The sequence below is a fragment of the Misgurnus anguillicaudatus genome, chromosome 23 (assembly GCF_027580225.2).
Source record: "Misgurnus anguillicaudatus chromosome 23, ASM2758022v2, whole genome shotgun sequence".
NCBI classification, from domain to species: domain Eukaryota; kingdom Metazoa; phylum Chordata; class Actinopteri; order Cypriniformes; family Cobitidae; genus Misgurnus; species Misgurnus anguillicaudatus.
In genome coordinates this window covers 7,945,454-7,956,323 of record NC_073359.2, presented here as the reverse complement: position 1 = coordinate 7,956,323, position 10,870 = coordinate 7,945,454, and the positions used below count along the sequence as shown (strand labels likewise).

Here is a 10,870-nt window from a genome sequence, read left to right as displayed (position 1 = left end):
TATAACTAATGCCTAGTCCTGGATTAATCTAAACCCTGTCTGGGAAACCGCCCCTACTGTACCACTTCTAGAATTACCCATCTGTAATACCAGAATCCATATAAGTGCCAGCTGTAAAATTGTACATCACCATCAATACATTTGACACACATTTAAGCTTTGAACCTGGTTGCCCTGATTTTTTTTTAACGACTAATTATTAATAAGTTACTATTAGCACACCATTTCTTTACATCAATACTAACTTCGTTTTTTTAATAAATAACTCTTAAAAATCAACGTAATGTATAACAAAATTAAAAGTAACTGTTAATTGACTTACCAAAACGTCTGAGTACGTTGGTTAATTGGCGCCAAAATGAAAAAGTAACTATGCAACGGTTAGCACGAGGCACGAGCGCTTTCTAAAGGATTTCTAATACATGTACGCATTGGACAGAATTCGACGCATTGGACAGTGTTTCGATATAACGTAAGTTCTGTCGTTATATTTTACAAAAACGTATTTGTTAAAAAAAACTTGTGTGGAAAAGATGTTATAAAATACATTAATTTGACCAAATGTGAAACAAACATGTTGCGAACGTCACTCATCTCCACTAGGTGGAGGACGTTACTAAGTAATAAAAGACGACTTTAAAGTGAGTGAAAAGAAGAATAAATGATTGTTTTAGTGTTTTTTTTCCATAGATTTTCCATGCTTACTTAAATTTGTAAAACCTTAATGATGAGCATCACAATTGTTAACAGCAGAACAACATCCACGTTGTTCTGGCCAAATGTAGGCCTACCTGCAGTACTGTATCTAATGTACATTTACATTTATGCATTTGTCAGACGTGTTGTCCCTGGATATTAAAACCACAGCCTTTGCATTGTTAAAGGAGACATTTCACAAGACTTTTTTTAATGTAAAATAAATCTTTGGTGTCCCCAGAGTACATATGTGAAGTTTTAGCTCAAAATATAAAATAGATAATTTATTATAACATGTTAAAATTGCCACTTTGTAACTAGGGGTGAGCAAAAATGTGCCGGTTTTGCAAATGAGCTGATCCCTGTACTAAATGGCAGTGCTGTGGTTGGGTAGTGCAGATTAAGGGGCGGTATTATCCCCTTTTGACATCACAAGGAGAGCCAAACGACCAAATTTTTCACCTGCTAGTTACTGGGTTGTTTTGTCACGTTTTCTCCCTGATAGCACACAAACATCTCGAAGACGTCTATTTGATGTCTGTGTTTACATCTGCAAGACGTATTATTTAGATTGTTTGCTCATCTGCAATACGTCTCTTAGACGTTTCCTAAAAGATGTCATATAGACATATTGAAGACATCTGCAAGACGTTTTTGATTTAGAATGTATGTAAAGCAGCCCTTTCTAAGACCTTTATAAGACGTTTTTACACACCAGATGTATTCCAGATCTCCAGATCTTTACCAGACATCTTGCAGACGTACCTGTTCTATCTGGGCTAGGTTGATAGAAGCACTGGCGACCCGATTATAGCACTTAAACATGGAAAAAGTCAGATTTTAGGTACTAATTTAGATGAAACAGATAAAACATTACTTTATAGTTTAAATATGGATAGTATGAATTTGGACGTACTACATGCGCAATGTTGATAAATCACGTGACATACGTCGTCATATCAACAAGTTAGTCGTTAACTAGAATGACGTTAAACTAGTGCAATTTAACCACAAGGGACGGCTGTTTAATACATGTATTTGCATTTGAAAAGAGCCGCGTTTTAAATAAAACAACGCCCCTCCGTCTTTTTTCTTCCGCTGACGGGATAGCAAAGTGGCCATCGAATGAACACTTCGGGATCTTGTCGGAAGTACAGTAGTAGGTCATCCGGGTACTTTTCGTGTACTGTTTTTTTAATACTATCAATTCGGACATAGTACTCGATTCGCCTACTGCTATGCCAACTATATAGTATGGAAGTAGGTGGTTTCAGACGCGGCCTCTGTTGTTTCTCTCCTACCTGTATGTTGTTCTGGAAATTTCTCATTTCCATTATAGCTTTCCATAAGGCCTCTGTAAGGTGTTTCTGCTTTCCACTGTGTGTAAACTGTTTACATGTCTCACAAGTCACTTTGAACATAGTGGAGCTGACCTATAAATTGTTTCTTTGACTAAGACTCAAGGCCTGCAAAGTATGAAGGGTACGTAGAATGGACTTGTATAAATGCATGTCAATCTCGTCTCCAAAACAGTGGCACCATCACAGCAACATCACCTGAACAGAGCCTGGCTTGCAGTCAGAACGGACTTATACAGTAACTCGGATAAACGGTGGCAAAGAGCGAGATTATGTGCATGAAGGAATGTTGCTCCGTGGTTGTTTTTGTCCTTCTCCGATATTCAGACTCTATCACTCGTCACAGTGTCTTTAGAAAGCCAGATATCTGTGAACTACAAAAGTAAAGATATGTGCACTACAAAAGTAAACTATGTACATACACACTTACTCAAACGCACACAATTGCAAACTAACCTATGCTGTAGAGGCCTTAAGCAATGCACTAAGCTCTTAAACTCTTGAGTAAATAGGCAGTCGTACAGGATGAATGGGTAATGTATAAACCTGTAGTATATAGGTCATTCGACACACACAGACAGTCATGCAAGACACATCCAGTGGTGTAAAGACGCATACACTGCAACTTGTACCTGTGCCTCAGGCAGGTGCTGTAGGATTATATAGACAGGTCGTACAAAGGTGAACCACACCAGCACTATGCATTGAATAAAAACAGAGCAAAATATATAAAAATAATTATTAACAATTTATGTAAAGAATGTTTATAATTCAGGATACACTGTTAAAAAAATTTCAAAATATGTATCTGTCACCGGGACAGTACCTAAACATCTTCAGTGTTGGGGGTATTGCATTACAAGGAACATGCATTACGTAATAAAATTACTTTTCTGAAATAACAAGTAAAGTAACGTATTACTTTTTAAATATACACATTAATATTTGAGTTACTTTATTAAAAAAGTAATGCGAGTTACTTTTCAGTTTATTAATTAGATTTTTTTTAAATAATGTAACGTAGTGATTTAGAATTGCATGCCCGCGCGCCAGTTTGAGTCAGAAACAGAGATGGCAGGCCAAAGCTTGACATTTTTGTGATGGAAATATGCAATTTCTGAATGCAGAACTTTACAGAAAACACCTGCAAGGCCTGAAAGAGATCAAGCCTTAGGCAAGTCAGAAAAAGTAACGCAAAAGTAACTTAAAAGTTACGTAAGTATTACTTTCCATGAAAAGTAAGTAACGCAATTAGTGACGCAAAAAGTTATTTTTTGTGGAGTAACTTAATATTGTAATGCATTACTTTTAAAAGTAACTTTCCCCAACACTGAACATCTTTATTAGAAGAGACAATTTTTCTGACAGTAACGTTTTGAAATCTTGAAAACAACTGCAACCATATGGTATGTTATTATACTCACCGATTTATACTGGTGGTCTGCAATATAAGAAATCTTTGGCAGTTCAGCCAAACGTTTGTCATTAATTACTCACCCTCATGTCGTTCAAATCCCCAATGGCTTTCTTTGTTCTTCGGAAACTGAAATGTCTTTCCTAAAATAAAAGATTATATTTTAATTAGGTTTTCGCCAAACACGTCTGTATGCCTTCAGGACACTTGGAATATACGGCACGAGCCGCATGGAGTTATTTATTGATGCTTTTGCATCCTTTTGAAGCTCGAAGAATCACCATCCAAAAAACACAAAACACTTTAAAAACTGCGTTTTTGTTCCAAAGAACTACATGAGAGTAAGAAAATAATAAAAAAATATTTTTGAATGAGCTAAATTTTAAAACTGTATTATTAATCATTATTTATCCTGTTTTAATGCATTATAGTCTTTAAAGGTTGTTCATGCTATATAATACATAATAGCTAGAGTAAATAGCCTATAGATTTGACATTTTCTAAAGAAAATATTCATTTAAAGGGATAGTTCACTCAAACATAAAAATTCTTTGATCATTTACTCTTCCTCGTGTTTTTTTTAACCTGTATGAGTTTCTTTATTCTGTTGAACACAATCGTAGAAATTTTGATAAATGATTGATTAGTGATGCAAAGTCCGATTAATTTTCTGCGAAATGGTTCTTTTTGGTTAGTTCGGCTCATTGAACCGGTTCTAAAAGCCGATTAATTGGTTCCTGACGTCATCAAGAAATGACATCACTACGCATTTATTTTCTAACGACTTTCAAATAAAGTCATTTGTGTAAACATATTGAAACATTATTTTTTGTTATTTTTCTGAACGCATAGCTGATTTATTGCCTTTCATTCACTTAGTTAATAATATTTGTGGTCACAGATCCTAAATGTCAGATACTGACCAGTTTGACTTGTCTACAGTACATCTTGGATAAGATTCCTAAAAGTTTGACACCTACAGCACACATTACGGACACTGACGCACATATGCGGATTTGTTCTACATATCCTATAAGTATAAAGACTGAATTAACTTGTCTTTTAAACTCATTGGTTTTGCTTAAACAACTAAAATATGATTTGCATGCACAATAAAGCATACTAAAATTCAATTTTTTAATAACAAGTCAGCTTTTTTAATAAAACAAGCATATCTCTGGTACCCTACATTTTGTTTGTTATAAAGAAACTTTGTGCATCAGGCTCGTTTCAACGGCCTCGTTGATACACGTGCCGTGTCAGCAACTCATTCGTCAGAATCCTCAGTAATCCTCTGCAATCTTTGACAGTTGGTTGAGCCAACGTGCTATTTCGGCTGTGCGTCCTGCGTCATTAACCCGAAACTAAAGTTTGATTCAGTTTGATTTGTGAACCGGCTCGACTGGTTACTTCCTGAGAACCGGCTCAAAAGAACGATTCGTTTAAGAGTCGAACATCACTAAACCACACAGTTTACGACACCTATTGACCCAGCCTGATCTCACAAGAAATCGTACATATTTTACGAGTTAGCTAATTCGTATCAATTCATACGAAGTTAATAGTGCAAAATCGTACGATTCTCATGAAAAAACAACAACGACGAAACCGAACCCATAACCCCACTCCTAACCCCAACGTCACAGGGGTCAAGGCAAATCGTAGCAAAACTAAAGTTCGATTTGTGAACCAGCTCGACTAGTTATTTCCTGAGAACCGTCTCAAAAGAACGATTCGTTTAAGAGCGGAGCATCACTAAACCACACGGTTTACGGTACCCGTTGACCCAGCCTGCTCTCACTAGAAATCGTACATATTTTACGAGTTGGCTAATTCGTATCAATTCATACGAAGTTAATCGTGCAATTCTCATGAAAAAAAACAACAAACCAAACCCCTAACCCCAACGTCACAGGGGTCTAGGCAAATCGTACCAAAACTTACGAATGTGGTCAGATGAATTAATATGAATTAGCCAACTCGTAAAATATGTACGAATTCTCATCATTAGATAACGTTGATTGACCTCCATAGTAGGATAAACAAATACTACACTCTAAAAATGTTGGGTTATTTTCAACACAGCATTGGGTCAAAAAGGGACTAGCCCAGCCCACTGGGTTGTAATTTAACCCATGCTTGGTTGTTTCAACCCAAAATACTTGTTGGGTCAAATCTACATTGTCTGTTGGGTTGAAAATAACCCAGCATTTTTTAGAGTGCATGGAAGTGAATGGGTACTGAAAGTTGTGTGGTTACCATCATTTATCGAAATATCTTTTTCTGTTTAACAGAAATTTTTGGCTAGAATAAAATCACCCTTTCAAGTAAAAAATAAGCTTAAGACTGAGTCTTAGGACTGATAAAGTAATAGCATCTTTCTTTAACAAGCTGCGTGATTTGAGATATCATTAATGTCCAAAAAATGTGTAAGACGAGTTACCTGCTACAATTTAGTCCTTGTAGAGTTAGCTTTTATTAAAGAACCTAATAATAAAATTGATGCTTCAAGTAACCACATAATTTGTTAAGTCAAGGTCAGGTATGTAAAAGCTTTCTGTTGAGGTATTAAAGTGGACGCTCAGACTGTGGTTGGCAGCACCTCTAGTAGGGCAGTAAGGGGGAAAAGGGCTCCTTTGTGTGGTTGACTGGGGGATATAAAGTATACAGAGGTGAGCTCCGATTACTTTACAGTACATGTGTGTAGAGTGAAATAGGTGGAGAGCAGAATGGTTAGTCTTCAGTTCCCACACTCCTTTAGACTGATACATACTTTTTCTCTCCTGCTTAATGGCAAGCTGCACAGGAGCTGCAAAGTTCTGATTATAAAGCAACAAATTACTGGATTGCCACAATTGACTACGAGTGTGTGTGGTAAAAAAAAACATTTGTCTTTGGATAGACAGTTCAAGTAAATTGGCCCCAGTATTTTGACAGCCATACTTATAGGGGCGGTTTCCCAGACAGGGTTTAAATTAATCCAGGACTAAACCTTAGTTATATAAGGAAATTTAAGTAGTTTTTACAAACATACCTTACAAAAGCACTGGCAAAAGCTGTATGTTATGATATGTCAGTACAGGGTGTTTTAAATTAAGGCAGCTAAAACATGCCTTTTAGTCTGGGACCAGGAAAAGCCCTGTCCAGGAAACCGCCCCATTATGTATAAATGTTGTATTATTAGTTATCAAAATATTTAATATGCAGAAAAAGTATTATTTTAGTTATTTCAGGAGCCATTTGGTTTGTTATTTTGTTTTGGAGTAATAACTGTGACATAAGTCCTGGCTTCATCTGGCCCAACTTTCTATTTGCTTTCTTCATTCTTGGGCTGAGAACCAAATCTGTAAATGTGACCCTGAGCAAAAAAAAAAAAACAGTCATAAGGGTCATTTTTTAGTATTATTTTTTAGTATAATTTGTATTTTTTTGTTAGGATAGGACAATATTTGCTGAGATACAACTTATCTGGAAACTGCAAAAAGAAATTTTGAGAAAAGCGCCTTTATTAGTAATGATAAGCATTTATATATATATATATATATATATATATATATATATATATATATATATATATATATATATATATATATATATATATATATATATATATATATATATGAAGAGTTTCGTTACAAAACGAGATAACCACCGTTTTTTTAATTGTTCAGAAATCTCGTTTTTTGGTTGTGCATTCCAATTAATTTCAATGCAACTGCAGTTGGTTTGTTTTGATTTAAACCTTTATAACTTAAAAAATACAGCTAAGTAGCACCATATAAAACAAAATAATAACATGATAACATAATAATAAATATGTTTTGACAAAAGTGTTAAAAAATGGATTTATCTCGTTTTGCAACGAAACTCTTCATATATATATTTAGGGTAGTACATTTACAAAATATCTTCATGGAACATGATCTTTTCATAAAAAAACGATAATTTTTACCCATACAATGCTTTTTTGGCTATTGCTAAAAATATACTAGGGGTGTAAATTGGACAGTTCATTAAGATTCGATACAAATTCTATTTTCTACATCCGGCGATGCAATAATTTTTTACAATACATTGAGCGCTTCTTCAGTGCGATTACGATTCAATCCGATTCGATTAACAGTGTTTTCTCTAGGATTTTTTTAAGCAGTGGCGACATGATGGTTAAATGTACACAATATATATATTTTTAACGTAGAATAGGCTACTGTAAACTAACATGTATTTTTTATCATTTTCATGCTGTCATTAACTTTTCCTTATATTTATAGCCTATTGCATTTCTATGTTTGTTCTAAAATGTATTTTCTTAAAAATACGTTTCACTACATATAGCTTTGTTCGCATCTTTCATTGTAGTTTCAATGTTGTGTGCAAGTTCGTGCTCATGTTTAGCGTAGTCCTGTTTGATAATCTGTATAATTAATTAAATGTATCGCTATTTTTATTACGTGCCTAGTTAAGCAGTTACATTTTTACTTACAAATGCAACCAAAATATATAACATGAGCATTTAATTAAACTCTTTGAAAGTGGTACAATCTTTGTCCCAATTGGAACATTTACAAAACACACTTTTTTAATAAAGAAAAATTTATAATGAGGGGTGAAAATGCGCGCTTTGGCCGAAATGCGTAGATGGACGTTACATCAAGGAATGAGGACATGGAGAGTATTAAAATAAAAGGTGCCTCAAATAGTTTTTTTTTACGTGTGGCATCGATGCATTGGATCATTAGAAATAAAATTAATGTATCGATTCATATCGACGTATTGTTACTGTATATCCCTAAAATATACCTATGCTACTTATGGTCTAGGTCCAGGGTCACTAATGTTTTGGGTTCTCATGTATAAACACCACCACACCCAGCTAAGTGCTTTAACCCCGGTGCCCTGCAGGTCCTGGACAGACTTACGGCCACCATAGCACAGGTGTGCTGGATTACCAGTCGGAGCCTACATGTAGGTAAGTATGGGAGCAGGGCAGTATTACTGAGAGTTTGTATGTGGACCCGGTGGCCTCGGGTCAGTGGGCTGTCATAAACAGCAGCCTTAACCACAGAGCGGGTCATGTAGGAGACACCCGTACCAGCCCTGCCTCGGGGCCGTCCTAGCAGAAGAGTGATAGAATACAGACCTTCTCATTAACTCATTTGCAGAAGATAATGTACAGTGCAACACACCCAGGCTTGAATCTTTCGTGGCCAAAGCATGCATGTGCATGCACCTGTAAGTCTGTAATAATGGATGGGCAGTGGTAAAGCTCTAACTGTAACTGACCCCAGAGCAACCGGATGGGATGGATAGAAAGAGATTATTCTCTTTGAAATATGACAGATGAGTTATGGAGGAGATGGCATGCGATCATGCGAAAGGCTTCACCTCGACCTTTCCGTCATCTCTCATTCTCTGCTGCGTTCCATCACGGCCTTTTGTTCCGTTTCTCTTGTTTTTCTCTCTCTCCGTCTTTCACTTCCTTTCTGTTTCTGAGTCATGCGAATTCTTGCGAGTCCCCACTGAGACCCTGGTTTTCTCTCCCGCTGTTGATTGTTCAAAGCTTTAAAAAGGAGAATAGGATGTGTGTGTTTTTTAAACACAGCCTTTGCGGTTTCCCAAACGTTTTTCCAGCAGGGCTGTTTTAGAGTTGCACGATAAAATCCAAACCAGGCTTAATCATGTTCCCTCCTCGCCACTTAACATCGGAGGAGCGGGAGGGTCTGAAACCAGACGATATCCTGAGGAGACCCAGACCAGACCACCCACATACAGAGGGCAAGCGGGGGACTCCCGCTTGACAGAGCCCTCACACAGAAAACCTGAGCTGGCTCTGTTTCCACAGGCGCTCTTCTGTTCTCGAAGAATACCTGAGCCCATGACATCATCCTGCAAATAAATGGCTGTGATCTCTTGGGTACAATCATGCACTGATGACTGAAACATATCAGAAGATGGAGATCAAGGAGCGTGGGGGGGAGCGTGTGTTTATGAAAACAGCATGGGATTTTATGTGAATGAAAGGAACTATTTGAACGAGTGTAGCAGTGCGCGTCTGTAAGAGTTCACGCGCTGTGCTGTGTTTCCTGCACTGCTTGTCATCGGCACTGCGCCACTGTTGCATCTGTTGTCAAAGAAATTATGTTTTAATAGAGATGAAGAATGATCAAAACAACGAGGGGCCACGAAATAAAAAAAGCCATGTCTTTTGGTTATGTCACTGTAGATGTGCATCCAAAAGCAGGCTGATCAGGCTAAGTACTAATGATACATTAGTTTAGGAAAAGCCAATAAAGCACATCTGGCCCACCTTGTTTAGATCAGGTTAAGCCTCCATGTCCTGAAGGCATCTCTAACCGGCTTCCTACTGAAATCTCGGTAGTCCCAGGTTAAGCCGTGCGATTTGAAACCCACTCATTGGCACCTTCACTAAGTCCTCTTAAGTTTTTTGAGGACTTCAGTGACTTTCTGAAACCAAGCCTCCAGCTAGGTCATCGTGTCCCACTGTGCAGATACAGATGTGTTTCAACATGGTAACCTTTATCCAAGACCACCAGGCCTCTTTGCACTTGTAGCCCCAGGAACCTGTCCGATCTGAAAGTCCAAGTCCACAGTCACCATCTAAAAACATTCCAATCCCTGTAGCTTTAGGATATTTGGGGTTTTGCCAAAAGATCTGGACACCTAGGGCATATTTTAAACTTGTTGATGCTCAAAAAGCTCCTCAGTGCCTCGGGCAATGAATTAGAGATGTGTGTCCTAATATCTCAGAGACTCCTGAACTCCTGAGGGCTGAACCAATCAAAACACAGCATAGGTCACAGAGGGCATTGAGTGCACTTTTTTTTTTGATTACAGTGCTCGCAAGGTCGCCCTCAAATTCTTCTTTTACATTTTCTGCAATTCATTCAGTTTTAAACCCTTTCATTAAAAGAATAATTTACCAAAATATGACAGTTCTCTCATAATTTACTTACCTTCATGTCATCACAGATGTGTATGACTTCCTATAATCCTGTCTTGTGAACCAATAAGATGCAACCATATTGATGTGCCACCATATTTGAAAGTACTGCACTGATCTGTATATTTAAAATGCATGTTTGAAAGATTCGCTAACAATGCAATGATAACAGGAGTTAACTTACACAGGCTGTGAATTATGATAATGTCAGTCTCGTCCACATCAACAGGCCCAGGTAATAAACTGTTGCTTACAATTGTTGTAGTCCAAGAAAAGAGATTTACGTTGGAGACGATAACTCGCTTCATCGTTTAATTTGGGATTTGTACCTTTTGTATATCGTTAATATGTACTAATACACACTTACACACCAAAGGAAATGTTAAAATGTGAATCGGACAATAGTTTCTCTTCAAAATAATACACAATGCATTGCTCACT

The 10,870-nt window shown here is 37.0% G+C and overlaps 1 long non-coding RNA gene across 1 annotated transcript; it reads right to left on the bottom strand.

The window, feature by feature from the left end:
- Positions 1-2,529: 2,529 nt before the first annotated feature.
- On the bottom strand, positions 2,530-9,307 carry LOC129453755 (uncharacterized). The gene is made up of 3 exons (XR_008647550.2): positions 8,854-9,307; positions 3,552-3,611; positions 2,530-2,751 (listed from the first exon to the last, which is right to left on the bottom strand). It is a non-coding gene; the product is annotated as an uncharacterized lncRNA (long non-coding RNA).
- Positions 9,308-10,870: the final 1,563 nt, after the last annotated feature.